Below are 20,893 nucleotides of genomic sequence, written 5' to 3'. Positions count from 1 at the left end.
TTTAAAAGGGATGCTTTTTTACTGTGTGAATGCTCCACAATATGACGTGTACTATATGCAATACCCTGCACGACAGCAAGGTATAGAACATCCAATTGTCTATCACTTATGTCAAGGATCATGCCACAAATAATTCCCTTTGCTTTTGGATCTGTAGCAGGAGACTTGTAGCATGAAGAAGTTAACAGTTCAAAGATCTATAACAAAACTTAGGCACTATAACCTGAAAAGGCCTTTCATCACTAATCATATACTTGTTTCCATGGAAGTTGGGACGGACATGTACATCTTGTGTTAAAGTAGCAAGGAATGGAGCCTTTATGTCATCCATTATAGTCCTCAACAGTGGTGGGTGTCGAATCCAACAAAAATAAGTTTCTACTCTTCAAATAAAAACAACTTGTAAATAGTGACAAGTAGGGTCGAATCCATAGAGATTGGTAATATTTATTTCTTTAACAAAATTCAAATAAAATTAGGGGGGTTTTAAATTTGGAATCAAAACAAATTAAACTAGAAATCAATTAGAAGTAATAATAAAATTTGAGAAGATAAATCAATATGAGAAAACTCCAACTTAAGGTATAATCTCAGTTTTAATTCATTGAATTGATCATTGATGCAAATATAATTTCCAAATCCATTAATAAATTGGTTATAATTGTTGAGAAGCTCTAACAACCTAATTTCTCCTTAATTTTTCGTTAATCAATGGAAGCCATTTGATTAATTCTCTTATTGAATAAATAACCCTAGAAAAGCTTTCAAGATTTAATTTACCAATAGCAATGCAATTTAGAGAAATCCAACCCTAGCCAACAAATACATAAGATGAATTCATTTAGACTAGATCATGTATCCACATAATATGGGTATGTTATTCTACCACTAATCATTAGAATAATTAAATAATTACGGATTTAATATTCTAATTTGGCATAGACTATCTTGATAATGGAGTAATAGGCCTTTTTACACAATCAACAAAAATAAAATTCCTAATAGACATAGAAGATACATGAATATTAATAGATTTGAGAAAATAATGAAGAACAATTAAATCTCACAACCCATATGAATTCAAACCTTAATTAACCTTGAGTTGGAAAGAAAAGAATTCAGCCACATATAATTGTTGTAGAGAAAATAAAGCAAAGAAGGAAAACAATGGATGATAGGAAGAAAACTAGTTTGCAGCCCCCTTTTCTCCAAAACCTAAAAAAAACTCTCTTTGTCTCTCTTTATCTTTTTTTTTTTATAGGAAAAGTTGGTCCCTAAGAATTCCTAAAATAGCCTTAAGTTGTGAGGGTTTTTAGTAAATAAACATTTTCAAAAATAAATTAAAAAGTCACATGGCAAATAGTATCACTTTAAGCTTTTTTTCACAAATTCGGATTTCCGGAATATGCCGTGGGCACGCTCTAACTGAAGTGATCTTCTGCCATCTTTTCTCCATTTTATCCAAAATTCTCCAAAGCATCAATCTCTATGAAAACTCATCAAATATGATCCTTTCAGCTTCATGTTGCATCAAAGTGTTCCTTCTAACATGAAAATCAATAATCACATTTAAAATCCATAATTAAGCATAAATACTTCAATAATATCCAAGAAAATATGATAATTAGTATGCATAAAATGCACACTATCACTCAGGGGTGTGCTTGAGAGACGTGAAGTGAAACAGTGAAGAAAATAAAGAATTAAACTTCTGAAAGAAATTAAAATTTACACACACATGTACATATTAATACAATCAACAATCTCTTATTCATAACAAATGTTTGACAAAAACCGAGTAAATAAAAACTTAATGCTAAGACACATGGCACAATTAACAATTTAACTTGGCACAAAGATAATGGTAGCATCAATAATTTAACATGGCATAACTAAAAATCAACATGAAAAGGAAAAGTTATTTTGCTGCTTGTAAATGTAGGATGTGAGGTTTCCAAAAAAGTAGAGAGAAGAGGAAAGAAAAAAAGAAAAGAGGTTGTGAGAGCCAAAGAGGACAGAGAACTGAGGGACAGCAGAGACAGAATCAAAAGGTCAAGGACATCGTTTTATGGATTGAGCTAGTGAAAGAGTATAACAAATGAAAGCAAGAAAAGAAGGAGGAACTATTTGGGTTTAAAAAAAATAAAGGTAAAATTGGAGTGAGAAGAATAGAGAAGGTCGACTAAAAAAGAAAACATAGAAGAAAGATGATGACAGAGAGTTAGAGGAGAAACCGGGTATTGTGATGTAGAATAATTCTAGCAGCAACCTTTTATCCGCCTTCCGATCTAAAGCAACATGGGTTTCTTTCTTTCTTATAGTTGGTTTTTTTTAATTTGGTATGCGTGATCTTCATAAGTTCACTTGCATATTGAGATTAATGTTGGAGATTGTATAAATATGGAAACAGTTAAAGAAAAGGGAAAAAGACAACTTTAAACTAAAAAGCTTGTGCCCACATCTCCCACCTTTTAGTGTTTGAGGCGTTAGGGCTTGTGCCTCGTGCACCTTTAACAACTATGGGGATCAATTAAGCCTCAATACTATGTAAAAAAGCATTAAATATAATTTAGTTAAAATGAATATGCTGGAAATTGATATCCTACTCTAAGAAGCAGTACGGTTTGCAAGGCGGGGAAAAGCAACATGATTTTCTATGATGTAATCTAATAATGCACCGGTAGCACTCTACCCACCCTCTGCAAGCCAGTACTCAGGGATCATTACTGCAGAAATTAAAGAAAAGAGGCCTTGAGGTTAAGTTCAGCAATATATTGCTGTGGACAAATAAACGCTGACTTTTGATTAAAGTATGATAATATGTTTGCATGTCTGCACATCCATTGTCTTAAAAATCATTTCATTGTAACGTTTATAATACTCTAAAATGATAGCCTGCCCAGCACTGTAATAATTTTCAGAGAGACAGATATTAATATTAGAAATTGTAGATGTTACCTGACCAAAAAGGTCCCCAAACCCCAGGAATGAACAGCTTGCTCTATGATACAACCATATGACAAGTAGAAGTACCACAGACTAAAGCCATATGATGACATATTGCTTCCTTATCATGCTCTGGAAAGAAAAAGTTTATAAGAAAGTGAGGAAGTATCTTTTTTCTGTCATGCGACTTAACAGATAATAAAGGTAACAGATCTATCTTTCATTCCAAATGACATAATACCTTTAACATCAGAATCTATATCAGGAAGAGGAACACTCTCCATGATCCCCACGCCACCAGCATGAGCATCAATCAATGAAGTCCCTACAGGAGTTCTAGCTTCAAGACCTAGTTCCTAAACATACAGGCAAATACTTAGAAATGTACCATAGGTTTATTGTTGATAATAAATAAATCCACCCTCCACAGCCCAAATAAAGGTTATGTGCCAAAAGTTTAGCGTCTAATCAAATATGTTTGGTCAATGGACCTCAACGAAGCGCCACTTGAAATCTATGTGAATTCTTTAATACAAAATTTCTTGCCTTTGCAACTGTAGGAGTGAGACCAGAGGGAAAGACAAATTTTATTATTATAAAAAAATATCAACCTAGTTCTTAAGTACAAAAGAAATTAAATTTAAAGACTTAACTTATCTAAAATTCTAAAATATTAAAATAAAGCTGATGTAAACCTTCTATGGAAGAGAAGATTACACGCCAAGATCAATACTTATAAGGTTTGCCAAAAGTTATTTGCGGAACTATCACCCTTATTTATAAAGAAATAAGATCAATAGCTATAATGAGATGAACTTAATTAATCCTAGAAACTAACAATTTAATAGAATTAAATTAAGGTAGAAGTGAAATCAAAACCTAAACAATAAGCTTTAATCTCAAGAACACTTAAAGAAACTCTTTAAGCAAAAGCAAGGTTTTCTATTCAATCAAAGATATATGTATGCTTTTGCAGAATTACATAGCTCTATTTATAAAGTTTAAATAATCCTAATCCTAGAATGACTAGGATATGCGGCCAAGACTCCTAAATAAACAAAACTTGAAGTAAAAGAGTAGCAAACTCCTATTTTGACTTGGACTTGTTAAAAGAAGACTCCTATTTTGTTTTGGATTTTGACTTTGAATATTTAACCTTGGACTTGGGCTTTATGTTTGGGCTTGAAAACAACATAAATAAGATCTGATATTCATGTCTTCACGTTGGGCTTTAATCCATGAATGAAATACAATTAATCAAAGTTGAATCTTGATCTTCACGTGGACCATGAAAGAACACAAGGCAGCCTTGAATCTCTTGCTTCTAGCTCGTGTGATTGGACCCTCATACTTCAATGGATCCCTTCGTGGCTTGCTTGGTGGTGAAGGATTAGCCTTGATTTTATCAATAGCCTACTTCAATTAAACTCGAGTTATTTAATAATTTTCTCATAAAACAATCATTTAAAATAACTATCAACAAAATAATCAAAACCCCACGAAATTATTAAATAATAAAATTTAAATTATTATAAATTTCTCTTATAAGTACACCCTAGACCTATCAATATCCCTAACACTATGTTATTTAAAACCTCTTTAAGCATCCACGCAACCGTGACACAATAATTATTATTTAATGCCTTCCTGACCAATCACAAACAATTCACCAATAAGCAATCATATTATTATGCACTCGCAATCACCATACAATTTACTATGACGAATTGAGTGTCGAACGTCATCTATATATAGAACTTTGATACATCGAGTCTTGTTCGAACCCTTCAATATACTTTAATAATTCTCAGTAAAATATATTTTAGTATACTTTTCATTTTCGCTTGGTTTAAAACTGGCAGCATTATGTCTAAGATCGATCGACCAATATGCATATTTTTTATAAGACTGATTAACACAATATTAAATATACGAACACACACAATCACATCAACATCAATAAACATCAAGCAACACTAATCAAAATAACAATAACAAAGCACTTGTAGGCTAATATTACTTGCTAAACATGCACCTATATCCGATGATTACCCCATCGTCTAGGAGGTTCTAACTCAATCCCATTTTGCAGTTAAAATCTACTTTTTTCACATAATGTATGCGCGCATATCATCTTAATCACTAAGTCTCATCAATCTCACTCGCATTTAAACGCATGCTTATTGCAAAGGTGAGAGGAGAAAATGCATATATATACATATATGTATAATGTACAACTGGCAGTAAGACGCTCCAAAACTAAGCTCCATCCATCATGCTTAAATATATTATACATACTTTTCATTTTCACTTTGTTTAAAACTTGCAGCATTATGTCCGAGACCGACTGACCGATATGTTACTCGACGTATTTGACATGAAACATATGTCATGCATGAGTGAACACGTGCGTCTCGATGCATGTGAAGTGTACTGAAAGACCATCGGACACAATGCTCAAGTTTAAAACTTTGCGAAAATGATAAAACCATTTCGAAAATAGTTTCAATCTTCTTTAAAATGCTTATAATACTTTTGGAAATTTATATCTTCATTCGAAGTCTCGTGGATCATAATTCTCTAAATATCTGGCTTTCAAGCTCTCTAGATCCATTAAGAATATAATCTTCCAGTAAACTGAGAGGGTCCCCACTTTCACTGTCAAATCAGTCTAATAAAAAAAGATCAAACACAGACAATCACATCAATATCAATAAACAACAAGCAACACTAATCAAAATAACAATAACAAAGTACTTGTAGACTAATATTACTTATCAAGGATGCCCCTATGTCTGATGATTACCCTATCGTCTAGGAGGTTCTAACTCAATCCCGTTATGCTGTTAAAATCTACTCTTTCACATAATGCATGTGCGCATATCATATTAATCACTAAGTTTTATCAATGTCATTCATATTTAAATGCATGCTTATTACAAAGGGGAGAGGAGAAAATGCATATACATACATATATGTATAATATACTACTCACAGTAAGACGCTCCCAAACTAAGCTCCATCCGTCGCGCTCAAAGAGCATGGGGCTTTAAGTGTGAAGCCATTCCTACGGTGGAATCAATAACAAGTTGACAAGAAATTCAAAAATCAGAGGCATCATTTATTTTCAGAGCTCTGAACTATTGTAAAATCTTTGGGCTATGTACCTAGTGAAAATGCCAATCAACTTTACAAAGATTTCTTTTTGAGATTTTATCAAACTCCTATGATCCTGCACAAGTTTCCACAAGTCTTGATTAGCAGCAGGACCTATTCTAAAGCCTTAATTATTAATGCACGTTGAGATAGTTGCTGCTCATAAAGCTCGTAGAATACTCGGTATTTGGCATCATCATACTGCTTCATCTTTGGGTCTTTTGATGGATGATTGACCTGGAAAGGGTCATGTTAATTAAACTGAATAAAATGGATATTAATAAAAAAATATATGATGATAGAGTAGAATAGTTTGCATAAGTATTAATCCCAGGTTAGCAGCTACTTACATTTTAGAATATTGGTTTAATGTTTAATCAAGTGAAGCAAGCTGCATATACCACCCCCCACAGTCCTCTCAGTTTACAAATATTTTTATATAGTAACATACAACTCTCTATTGTTTTTGAAATTAATGGGAGCCAATCCATGTACCTTTGACAACAAAATAACAAGTTGTTACTAATTCAAAACATATTGACTAGTAAAGACAGTGCTGAGTAGAAAAAAGAAATTAATGTAGTTTAAGGCTATGTAGAGGTGGTTTATTAATGTAATCAAAACTTCAACCAAATGAGTAGACCCGGGCAGTGCTAAAGTATGGCATAAGAAACAAGTAAGTGAAAATTTATTTAGGCAATTTCTACAACTTCTTCTCTATATTACACAGAAACACCAAAACTTTGAAGGAGCAATGAGGTAAAGTCTGCCATGTGTTGCCGAATTCTACCATCAACGTCAAGCCCCAATCTTAAGTAAGGGCCTTTAAATTTATTTATTCACAATTGATCTATAAAATTTCGTAGCATGAGTGCTTTGTAGGTCAATAATATTGAAGTAATACTTCCTTCAAATTCCTTTGGTCTGTTTATTAATATCCATACTAATTTTTGGTGGCAGTAATGGGATGAACCAAGAGAAAACAATGACTAATAGAAATTCCAACAAAAACAGAAATGCACAAAAAAAAAGCTGCATTATGTTTTGACTCACTAAAAACCTCTCCTCTAATCACTTATTGTTTTATACCTAGTTATATGTTATGAAATGTATGAATTGAACTGAAAATTCAGAAGCAAGAGCTCATGCATACCTGATCGGCAGCATTCAGGGCCCTCATGGCCTCACTGAAAGTGGCATATTTTTTTGCAGCAGCAGCACCAACCCAATAGCATAGACTCACTTTCTCGTGGTAGTACAATAGGGCAACCTGCACCAATCATGAAAAAATAAGCATTAAGTTTGTTAACATGGACACAACACTGAAAAAAAAAACTATTATTCTCAAAAGTAGTCAGAGCAAGCTATCATAGACTTACAATACTGAATTTAGTGCATATTTCTTTAATTTTTATACATGTTGTAAAAGAAAAATTTGTCTGCACATCAACCCGCTTAGTTCTTCTAACTCTGAAACTCAACGCCAACCTTTTGGGTAGGAACTATCAAAAATTCAGTTTGAGATTCCATGAACTATTTATGTAACACCCCCATCACATGCTAACCAATAAACATTAGCCAGGAAGCATACAAGCGTCGTAGAATATATACTACAGGTAGATAGGTCAATATGTAGGTTGTTAAGAATCCAGACACAAGGTTATTAACATATAAACATATGATTATACTTAAACATCATTTAACAAGTATTACAAATATTTTCTTATGCCTTATAAGGCATACTTCCATATATATCACATAACTGCATACAAAAATGCATCGGGAGGAGACTTACTGGCCCAACTTGGCCAGGCTGCTAAAAGCTAGACTTCGCATACAACCAACGGATGCACTACTATTTACAAACCACAGAAAGAAAAATTTTGGAGAGGAGTGAGCCTCCATTTCGGTAAATAAATAATCAACATAATCTATATCACATACACTTAATACAATTTCCACCCAATCCATAACTTTCCATGATATTCATAGTTTAGGTATAAAGTCATACCATTCTACTCAATTCATTACAACCATCATAGAAGAAATACAATTCAACAATTATGGTTAGTTCTCACGGCTTGTGGATCCCCTTTAATGTGCTGCTCGCCTCATCCTCACATATCACACACGTGGTACTCGCCTCATCTCACATTATACACTTTTATAGCCTCTCTAGGCTTTAGCCTCCCAAGGCTTTATATATATATATTCTTTTTTCACGGGGGAATCCACCATTCACATGCACATATGCACTTAACATCACAATTCAATCATTTCACTTATATCATATTTCAGCAATAACAATTGTTCCACTCAACACCAATCATTTCCATCTCGGTCATTCAAACATAAACAATATTAAGCAAACGCAACCATTTGCGAACATTTGATTAAATATATGAACATAGCAAATATTAACTATTTACTTACTCAAAATATACTTATTCCTTTAGCATATAAGAACCTCCTTTCTCCACAACTTCCTTTCCAGGGCCTTTGAGTGCACTGTCAACACATTCATCAATTCACATTTTATGCATATTACAAATATTCATGTAAATCACGAGTTCTAATGCATTACAATATCATCCCTCTCTAATTCATAGGTCTAACTCTTCCTCTAAGACTCTCAATTACTGTTTTAATATCCTATAAATATTTCCATCTAGTTAAATACCAATTTAACTCAAATTAACATCAATAAATTGCATAAAACTAATCTCCAACATTTACATTTTCTAGGCGAATTTAGTACCAAGGTATATTTATTGCTGGGCAACATTGGCTTAATACAAAATCTCATATTAAATAGACATATCCATTTATGCGTCTAGTTTCATCTCCAAGAAGAATTACTCAATTCCGACTTCTATAGATTTAATTATTTTCAAATTCTTGGGCAAGGGTCATACGACTAGTTGAACCCGAGCAGCAATCTGTTTGCTCAATTTAAACAACCAAAACGGAAAAAATAACAAAATCACAAAACTACAAAGTTATAGAGGACTCTTTAAAATTTCCATAGACACCAATTAAGCTTAATGTGGACTTATATAACCCATGTTATGCCTAAAATATAGAACATCAAGGTTGCTGGAATTTTGACAGTTTTCTATCTTAACATACTTAAACTCAAATCAAGCTTAATCTTTATGCAATCATTCAATACTCTACTAATTCATGATAATCAGACCTTTAATTAATCAATGAGAGCATCAAATGAAGTTTTTCCAATTTGTAATCAAGAACCCTAATGACAAATTAATAACACTCAAGTAACAACTTACCAATTTCAGCTTTTGGGTTGCTAATATGCTTAAATCCTTTAGCTTTAGCTTGGCTCCTTCAATAGTTGGCAAAATCCTATCTTAATCTTAAGTTTTTCTAGGTATTCCACTCCTCTCTCTTATTCCAAATTTTGTGTTTTTGGCCATGTACGAATTTTAGAGGAAATGAAGAGGTAAAATGAGCTTGCTCATGGTTCCAATTTCAATATTCCTCTCTTAATGCCACCACCTACTAAACTATTTTTATCACCCTAAATTAATTCTTACTAACCATATATAGGTACTAACTTTTAATTGTATCTTTTAAGTCCAATCTATTTACCCAACCTTCAACTATTGGTTCAATTAAGTCTTAAGGCTTAATACACATAACCCAAGTACTTAATCAACTTATCTAAATTAATAATCTAATATCATGCTTCTTATTCTCTACTTATAATTAATATATATCTGTTCTCATAAAATAAAAATATCATTGATATACCATCATATGCCCGATGATTAAATGTAAATGCACATAATATGGATGATGAGAAAATCGCAGGCGTTACAACTCTCCCTTCCTTAAGAAATTTACGTCCACGAAATTTTAACAACTCACCAACATTGCAATAGAATAGATCACGGATACTTACATCTCATATGCTCTTCCACTTCCCAAGTTGCTTCTCTTGGTGAATGATGACTCCACTTAATTTTGACCATAGGAATGTCTTTCTTTCTCAATTTCTTAACCCTTGATCAAGAATTTCTATCGGCTCTTCCACGTATGTTAACTTTTTGTGATTTCTATCTACGGCTCTGGAATGATATGACTAGGATCTGATCTATATCGCCTTAACATAGAAGCGTGAAAAATATCATGAATAGAAGACAACTCACGTAGGTAATGCTAACCTATAAGCCAATGGTCCAACTCTTTCAATAATTTCATAAGGTCCTACATACCTCGGACTCAATTTCCCTTGTTTACCAAACCTTAATATTCCTTTCCATGGTGATACCCTTGAAAACTTTATCACCCACAATATATTCCATTTCCCTTTGATGCAAATCAGCATAACTCTTTTATGCATCTGTGCTACTTTCAAATTCTTTTTAACTATCTCTATTTTATCCCTTTGTTTCTTGTACCAATTCACGGACCTTCAAGGCTGTCTTAAACCTTCAATATTCCGGCCTCTTTGGACTTCTACATTTCCTCCCATACAAAGCTTCATAAGGAGCCATACCGATACTAGAATGAAAAGCTGTTGTTATCACATGAAATTCCATCTGTGGTATGTAATCATCCCGATTACCCTTGAACTCAAGTGTGCAAGCCCTCATCATATCTTCAATATACGAATAGTTCTTTCGATTGCCCATCTATTTGAGGATGAAAAGGCATCTTTGAAATGAAGCTTAGTACCATATGCTTTCTGCAAACTCTCCCGGAAATGAGAAGTAAATCACGGGATCCCTATCACGATACAATAGATATTGGCACACCATGCAATCTAACAATCTTAGAAATATACAATTCAACAAGTTTATCAAGTGAATCTGTTTGCTTCACGGGTAAGAAATGAGCACATTTAGTAAGTCGATCAACAATTACCCAAATAGCATCATGCTTGTTAAATGTCTGTGACAATCCCAAAACAAAATCCATAGTAATCTTATCCCACTTCCACACGGGTATAGATAAAGAATGAAGTTTACTGCGGGTGCACAGTGCTCTCCTTTCACTTCTTTGACATGTCGAATACTTACTCACAAATTCGCCACATCCTTCTTCATTGCCGGCCACCAGTAATAAGGCTTCAAATTTTTGTACATTTTGGTACTTCCAGGGATGCATTGCATAAGGTGCATAGTCGCTTCATGCATGATTTCCTTTCTCAAATCCCTACATCGGGTACACATACGATTTCTATTCAATAACACACCATCATCTTTCAACACAAATTGTGTATTCTTTCCTTCTTGTACTCTACCCTTCATCCTTTGCAAATAAGAATCTTCACACTCTGTGTCTTTAATTTTATCTCCAATCAAAGGCTTTACTTGTAATGTGGCTAACAGATCATCATCATAAACATAAAACTTCACATCCATAGCTCTAAGTACAACTAAATATTCTACATTGTAACAAATCATACTTGAGAAATTTTCCACTGACTTCCTACTTAAAGCATCAGCAATAACATTTGCTTTTCCAGGATGATAATCAATAGTGCAATCATAATCCTTCAGAAGCTCAATCCATCTTCGTTGTCTCATATTCAACTCTTTCTGTGTAGGGATATATTTCAAACTCTTATGATCAGTAAATATCTGAAATGTCTCCCCGTATAAATAATGTCGCCATATCTTCAATGCATGTACAATAGCTGCTAATTCAAGATCATGTGTAGGATAATTCAGCTCATGAGGTCGTAATTGTCTTGAAGCATAAGCTATAACCTTCCCATCTTTGCATTAAGACACATCCAAGTCCTTGCCTAGAAGCATCGGTATATACAACATAACCTCCATTTCGGATGGCAATGCAGTGTCGGTGTAGTAGTAAGCCTTTTTCTTCAACTCTTGAAAATTTTGGTCACGTAACTCGAATCCCTTTGGAATGGCACATTCTTCTTTAACAAAATTTGTTAGAGGCTTAGCAATAAGCTGAAAAATCTTTTACAAATCTTCTATAATAGCCGGTAACCCGAAAACTTGAACTTGGGGAAACATTTCTAGGGCGGTTCCCATTCAATAATTGCTTTAATCTTTGATGAATCTGGTTGCACTCCATGTTAAGAAATAATATACCCTAAGAATGCAATTTCCTCCATCCAAAACTTCGCATTTGTTGAATTTTGCATACAACTGTTTTTCCTCGAAATCTGTAAAACAATTCTCGAGTGTTGTTCATGCTCTTACGGGCTTCTAGAGTAAATCGGAATATCATCAATGAACACAATAACAAAGTGATCTAAATATGGCTGGAAAGTCTTGTTCATCGGTGACATAAAAGCGGCGGGAGCATTTGTTAAACCAAATGGCATCACAGTAAATTCATAGTGCCCATACCTTGTTACGAATCTTTGTCTTGGCAGTAGATTTCTCTTCAACCCGGGAGTTGCCAATAGCACGATCTTAAATCAATTTTAGAGAACACAGTTGCACCTTTTAAGCTGATCGAGCAAATCATCAATTTCGGCAGTGGATATTTATTCTTCAACGTAATCCTATTCAATTGCCTATAATCAATACATAATCGCATACTACCATCCTTTTTCTTCACAAGCAGGCGGGTGCTCCCCAAGGGTGAAGTACTTGGCTGATGAAACCTTTATCAAGTAACTCTTCTAATTGCTTCTTTAATTCTTTCAATTCTAATGGAGCCATTATGTATGGTGCAATGGAAATAGGTCGCGATACCGGGGATGATGTCAATCTCAAAATCAACCTCTCGATTTGGTGGCAAACCGGGCAAATCATCTAAGAATATGTTAGGAAATTCTACGACCCTTTGGAATGTCTAATACCCACAGGTGACCTTAGTAGTATCTATAAAACTAATTAGATATGCTTCACATCCATTTTTAATTAAGCGTACATGATCACTCTTTGAAATCAAACAATTAGGAATTGTCTTCCTTTCACCCACCATTACTATTTTCATTTCTCCTTGTATTTTCCATAGCCACTTCCTTACGTTTTACAATCAACAGTAGCATGATTTCTTGACAACCAATCCATCCCAAAATAACATCAAACTCTCTAAGATTAATAACAACCAAATCGCATGTAGTTTGACACTATCTACTACTACGGGACATGATCTCACTATCGTATTTCTTTGTGATAATACCCCCGTGAGGCATAGATACATATATATCATAACCTAATGCCTCTATATTAGCATGAACATGCGATGCAAAATCATGTGATATGAATGAACATGTGGATCCGGGATCAGTAAGAACATGTGCATCGGAATCATGAATAGAAAGTATACGATAACAATTTGAGGTGCTACAAATGCTTCATTTCTAGTAGTAGCAAATACTCTAGCTTGTGCTTGTGGTTGACCAATCATTACGATGGTGTTCTTTGAAATAGTTAAACCTCCTCTGCCACCTCTTCCTACGCCTCTGCACGAACCAAGCTGGAATATTTTCACCAACACTACTTTGACCCCTTTGTATAAGATTCTCCGGCATTATTTCTTCTCATAGGATAATCTCTAGAATAATGTCACGGCCTACTACAAGTAAAACATACTACTGGTCTAGGTCCCCGACATTCTCCGGTATGTCTCTTGTTGCACGTGGGACAAGCGGGGAGCAAACCCTCTCTTGGTACGAAACTTGTCCTCCCTCGAGTCACGGATGAATTGTATCCACCTCTACTATAAGGTCTTTGTGGAGGATCTACTAGGCCCGACCACCAAACCCTCGTCCACGATAACTACTCCATTTGTGAATTAGAGCCTCTAAGCGAAGAAATACTAATATGTCTTGGAGGATTACTATAAGCACCAATGATCTTCTTCTTTTTAGCTTCCATAGTATTCCTTTCGAATGATATTTCTTGACTCTCAAAGCGACTTCAATTGAGGCATTGTAATTATGAGGTTTCAACGCCATTTTCTCACGAATGTCAAGCCTCGAACCCATCTCAAATTTCTTCCTTTTAGGTTCTTGGTGGCTATTTCTTACGGTGCATACTTACATAATCTCACAAATTGAACCCGTACTCTGCCGTGACATATCATTACATTTCAAGCTGAAGAAATTCAAGCTTCTTTACATCTCTATAAATTTACGGAGTATACTTCTCGGCAAATTCTCTCGAGAAATCATTCCAAGTCAAAGTGATTGGTCGATCTTTGCTTCTTACAAGCTGTTTCCCACCAATCAAGTGCATCTTTTTCTATTAAAGATCACGTATATAGAAGCCTTTGTTAGGATGTGCAATTAAATCTATCCAACACCCTTTACGTATTTACGTAACCATTCCTACGACTCGAGGGATCGGTAGTACCTTGAAAACATTAGCACCTTGTTTCCTAACTCTTTCATAATTCTTATCTATCACGACCTTTTGTTGTTGGTCACGGTAGGTGCTTGTTGTTGGTACGCGTTGCATCGGAAAATCCATAAACATTCCATAACATTTTGTACATTCGATTGTGCGGCATTTTGGGAATGTAACTCATGCTCATCATGTTGATCATGTTCGGATGCATTTTCATGACCATGCAGGACTCTAATGACTTATCTGGGCCGATTCGTGTTCTCCTTGTCTCTCCATCTATATATATGAAATGCAAATATTCGGTTAAGTTCAAAGAACATATATCATATGCTTAATGATGTGCAACATGAATCTACTCCCAATGAATCTAATCCACTTCTACGATACCACTAAAATGTAATACCCCATCACATGCTAACCAATAAACATTAGCCGGGGAAGCATACAAGCGTCGTAGAATATATACTACAGGGTAGATAGGTCAATATGTAGGTTGTTAAGAATCCGGACATAAGGTTATTAACATATAAACATATGATTATACTTAAACATCATTTAACAAGTATTACAACATCTTCTTATGCCTTATAAGGCATACTTCCATATATATCACATAGCGCATACAAAATGCATCGGGAGGAGACTTCACAAAGCTGGCCCAACTTGTGAGCTGCTAAAAGCTAGACTTAGCATACAACCAGCGGATGCACTACTATTTACAAACCTGAAAGAAAAATTTTGGAGAGGAGTGAGCCTCCGAGCTCGGTAAATAAATAATCAATATAATCTATATCCATTACACTTAATACAATTTCCACCCAGTCACGTAACTTTCCATGATATTCATAGTTTAGGTATAAAGTCATACCATTCTACTCAATTCATTACAACCATCATAGAAGAAATACAATTCAACAATTATGGTTAGTTCTCACGGCTTGTGGATCCCCTTTAATGTGCTGCTCGCCTCATCCTCACATATCACACCGTGGTACTCGCCTCATCTCACATTATACACTTTTATAGCCTCTCTAGGCTTTAGCCTCCCAAGGCTTTATATATATATATATTCTTTTTTCACGGGGGAATCCACCATTCCATGCACATATGCACTTAACATCATAATTCAATCATTTCACTTATATCATATTTCAGCAATAACAATTGTTCCACTCAAGACCAATCATTTCCATCTCGGTCATTCAAACATAAACAATATTAAGCAAAGCGCAGCCATTTGCGGAACATTTGATTAAATATATGAACATAGCAAATATTAACTATTTACTTACTCAAAATATACTTATTCCTTTAGCATATAAGAACCTCCTTTCTCCACAGCTTCCTTTCCAGGGCCTTTGAGTACACATCAGCACATTCATCAATTCACATTTTATGCATATTACAAATATTCATGTAAATCACGAGTTCTAATGCATTACAATATCATCCCCTCTCTAATTCATAGGTCTAACTCTTCCTCTAAGACTCTCAATTACTATTTTAATATCCTATAAACATTTCCCATCTAGTTAAATACCAATTTAACTCAAATTAACATCAATAAATTGCATAAAACTAATCTCCAACATTTCTGTTTTCTAGACGGGAATTTAGTACCAAGGTATATTTATTGCTGGGCAACATTGGCTTAATACAAAAATCTCATATTAAATAGACATATCCATTTATGTGTCTAGTTTCATCTCCAAGAAGAATTACTCAATTCCGACTTCTATAGATTTAATTATTTTCAAATTCACTGGGCAAGGGTCATACGAGCTAGTTGAACCCGGGCAGCAATCTATTTACTCAATTTAAGCAACCCAAAACGGCAAAAATAGCAAAATCACAAAACTACAAAGTTATAGAGGACTCTTTAAAATTTCCATAGATACCAATTAAGACTTAATTTGGACTTATATAACCCATGTTATGCCTAAAATACAGAACATCAAGGTTGCTGGAATTTTGGCAGTTTTCTATCTTAACATACTTAAACTTAAATCAAGCTTAATCTTTATGCAATCATTCAATACTCTACTAATTCATGATAATCAGACCTTTAATTAATCAATGAGAGCATCAAATGAAGTTTTTCAATTTGTAATCAAGAACCCTAATGACAAATTAATAACACTCAAGTAACAACTTACCAATTTCAGCTTTTGGGTTGCTAATATGCTTAAATCCTTTAGCTTTAGCTTGGCTCCTTCAATAGTTGGCAAAATCCTATCTTAATCTTAAGTTTTTCTAGGTATTCCACTCCTCTCTCTTATTCCAAATTTTGTGTTTTTGGCCATGTACGAATTTTAGAGGAAATGAAGAGGTAAAATGAGCTTGCTCATGGTTCCAATTTCAATATTCCTCTCTTAATGCCACCACCTACTAAACTATTTTTATCACCCTAAATTAATTCTTACTAACCATATATAGGTACTAACTTTTAATTGTATCTTTTAAGTCCAATCTATTTACCCAACCTTCAACTATTGGTTCAATTAAGTCTTAAGGCTTAATACACATAACCCAAGTACTTAATCAACTTATCTAAATTAATAATCTAATATCATGCTTCTTATTCTCTACTTATAATTAATATATATCTGTTCTCATAAAATAAAAATATCATTGATATACCATCATATGCCCAATGATTAAATGTAAATGCACATAACATGGATGATGAGAAAATGCAGGCGTTACAATTTAAGCTAACAATTCAAGATTGAAAGACTTTCCTGGCATATTCACAATAATTAATAACTAGTGAACGTTGAGACTTCACCCATACATTATATCAAACTGGGAAAAGAAATAATTAGGAAAAATTACGGTAGGGGTAAATGCAAGTAAATGCACATGTATCAACAATTTTTGGTGCAATGGTTGAACTAGATAAGCAACAATGTAGCTACAGCAGGGGCAAGAATATATACTGTTAACCAAATTCCAATCTTTTCCTTCATCCGAATGCCAGCACATAAACCAACCATCTTATTTTTAACTCGTCTCTGCACATGAACATCGCACGGTGGCATAAATGAAAATTCACATGCAAAGGCTATTCATCGATCAAAATAATGCATACTAATTTTAAAATTACAGAGAGAAAATCTTAAGATGTAAAACAATAAAGAGAGTGAAGATAAGTACCAATAATATCTGTATGTTCTTGGACAGACACATAATTTTTTGAAAGGCCACCACATGCAAGCAACATGTCAATCTGCCAGGAATAAAGATATGAAAGAAAGAACGGAAAGTTTTAAAACAAATTACACTTCGTGATATAGTCATCATTCCATTAACTAAGAAACATATAACTGAAAAGGTAAACAATTACAATATAAAACAAATCTCCTAATAACACTAGTCAACTAAAAATATGAGGTCTAGTTATATGTTTATACATAATATAAAACATGAAACTGCAGAAAAAAAAGTGCATGAAGATTGAACGAGATGCTTGCTTAATATGTGACCATGAGCATTGCAATACCCCACACAATATGGCGTGTACCACATGCAATACCAGCCGCAATGACAAGGTAACAACCAATTATCTATCACTTGTATCAAGGGTCATACCACAAATAATTCCCTTTGCTTTTGGATCTGCGGCGGGATACGTATCATGAAGAATAGCTCAAGATCTATAACAAGAACTTCGGGAACTATAACTTTGAAAAGGCCTTTCATCACTAATCATATACCTATTTCCATGGAAGTTGGGAATGACATGTACATCTTGTGTTAAAGCGGCAAGGAATGGAGCTTTTATGTCATCCATTCACAGTTCTCAATTTATTGTTTAGTACTTCAAAAGTGATATATGCGGAAGACAAGAAAAAGTAATCTGGGATCAGCCATAGTTATTAAAAGTAGGGGCTCGGGGGTGTGCACGAGAGGCGTAAAATACAATAGTGAAAATAAAGAATTAAACTTGAAGAAATTAAAACTTACACACACATATACATATTGATACAATCAGCAATCTCTTATTAAGTAACAAATGTTTGACAAAAGCCAGGAGTAAATAAAAACTTAAAGCTAAGACCACATGGCATAAATAACAATTTAACTTGTACGAAGATAATGGTAGCATCAATAATTTAACATGGCATAACTAAAAATCAACATGAAAAGAAAAGTTACTTTCTTTGCTTGTAAATGTAGGATGTGAGGTTTAGAAAAGTAGAGAGAAGAGGAAAGAAAAAAAAAAAAGAGGTTGTAAGAGCCAAAGAGGACGAGAGAGCTGAGGCGAGAGAATCAAAAGGTCAAGGACATTGTTTTATGGATTGAGCTAGTGAAAGAGTATAACAAATGAAAAGCAAGAAAAGAAGGAGGAACTATTTGGGTTTAAAAAAAATAAAGGTAAAATTGGAGTGAGAAGAATAAAGAAGGTAGAGTAAAAAAGAAAACATAGAAGAAAGATGACGACAGAGAGATAGAGGAGAAACCTGGTATTGTGATGTAGAATAATTCTGGCAGCAACTTTTTATCCCCCTTATGATCTAAAGCAACATGGGTTTCTCTCTTTCTTATAGTTGGTTTATTTTAATTTGGTATGGTTGATAGAAATGTACCTTAGGTTTATAGTTGATAATACTTAGAAATGTACTATAGGTTTATGGTTGATAATAAGTAAATTCACCCTCCACAGCCCAAATAAAGGTTATGTGCCAAAATTTTAGCGTCTAGTTAAATATGTTTGGTCAATGGACCTCAACGAAGCGCCACTTGAAATCTATGTGAATTCTTTAATAGAAAATTTCTTGCCTTCGCAGCTGTAGGAGTGAGACCAGAACCTAGAGGATGACCAGGAAAAGCTACACTTCGTTCTGTTTAAATCATATGATGCCAGGTTGCCACTGTAAAGAAGAATAACAAATTGTTAAACGTGGAACTAAAATAATAATGTTTGAAGCTAACACATTGTGCTTTGCTTTTTTATAGTTAACTAGCTTTACCCACATAGAAGCATGTGAATATTAATAGTTGGACTCGTTATTGTCCACATAATAAAATGTAAAACAACTATTAAATTTAAAATAAAAATAAATACTACAAATTGGCTAAAATGGATTAGCGTGTTTCTTGTTGAATTTGATTGCACCCAGCTCTAATTTTGACCCATGTAATTAAGCATTTTATATTTTTAACTAAATTAACATAATTTAAGTAGAAATATAGAATAAATACTTATATCATATGAGAAATAGTAATAATGTTTGCTAATAGTTCTTTTTCCTAATTTCTTCTAATAATGATTTCGGGTGATTAATATAAATCACGAAATTGGAAATGGTAATTAATTATTTATAAGAAACATTTTAAGCTAAATTGTGATCAGTCCAAGCATGTACTATAAATTAACAATTTTTAAGATTCTAGAATTAGATTGAAATATACTTAATGATTGAAAACCCTAATGGAATTGAACTTCTACAAGTAAACTTGTATTTAATGAATTATTAATATAATTTATCATTAAATTAAATTAATAATGACTAAATTAAGTCAATTAACTACATAATTAATAAGACCATATCAGTAATTTCATTTGTTCCCCTCCTTTTCGCACTACTATATATATTATAATAAGTACGTTTCAAATTGTCTTTTAAATAAACTTAACCAATGCAACATCATAAAAGATGAAAATGTCATAATTGAATAAATCATGGAGGGAGAGTGTATTTTATTGCTATTGTTCATTGAATCATAAGAATCTATAAGTGAGACAACTTGGAAAACGATTTTAACATATAAGGATTTGAAAAATACATTCTATATATTGATGGCAGTGTTTTAGATAACAATTTACGTGACTAATATTGATATCGAAAACAATGATATCGGAACTAATCACGTTGTATCGGATAAGATGACCCTTTGCTCCCGTGTTTTAAAATAATTTTCATTTGAATGTGTAAATTTATGATATAAAGATTATTTGGGATATTAAATTTACAAACAAAGGTAAAATAAAATTGTTATATTCTAACTTACTACTTGAGAATACATGCGTATCCATGCCATATTTTGCTTTTATCCTCTAATAAATGAAAACTATTATCCTAATAATTGTCTAATAAAATATATCTTGATATAGTAAAAGGAAGTATCTCCTCTACGGATGTTGTCATCTCGAGTAACATCCACTATCAATCCATTCTGTTTACTTATCCATCCATCAAAATTGGAAAACATAAATCCACTAACAACCATTATTAAAAAAAATTAATTCATATAATATATCCCTCTTCTAAATTTAATTATTATAAAAAATATCAATCTAATTCTTAAGTACAAAATAAATTAAATTTAAAGACTTAGCTTATCTAAAATTCTAAAATATTAAAGTATTGAAATTAAATTAGAGTTATTTAATAATTTTCTGGTAAAATAATCATTTAAAATAATTATCAACAAAATAATCAAAACACTATAAAATTATTAAATGGGATAGCCGTTAAATTATT

At 33.3% G+C, this 20,893-nt stretch overlaps 3 pseudogenes; all 3 read right to left on the bottom strand.

The window, feature by feature from the left end:
• The window catches only part of LOC8280755, a 60,003-nt pseudogene that overhangs the window by 15,698 nt on the left and 23,412 nt on the right, over positions 1 to 20,893 (bottom strand).
• Positions 1 to 20,893, bottom strand: part of LOC107261541 — a 29,446-nt pseudogene that overhangs the window by 6,177 nt on the left and 2,376 nt on the right.
• Positions 6,217 to 7,385, bottom strand: LOC125368582 (annotated as a pseudogene).

Source organism: Ricinus communis, chromosome 1 (genome assembly GCF_019578655.1).
Source record: "Ricinus communis isolate WT05 ecotype wild-type chromosome 1, ASM1957865v1, whole genome shotgun sequence".
NCBI classification, from domain to species: domain Eukaryota; kingdom Viridiplantae; phylum Streptophyta; class Magnoliopsida; order Malpighiales; family Euphorbiaceae; genus Ricinus; species Ricinus communis.
This window is presented reverse-complemented; position numbering and strand designations above follow the sequence as displayed.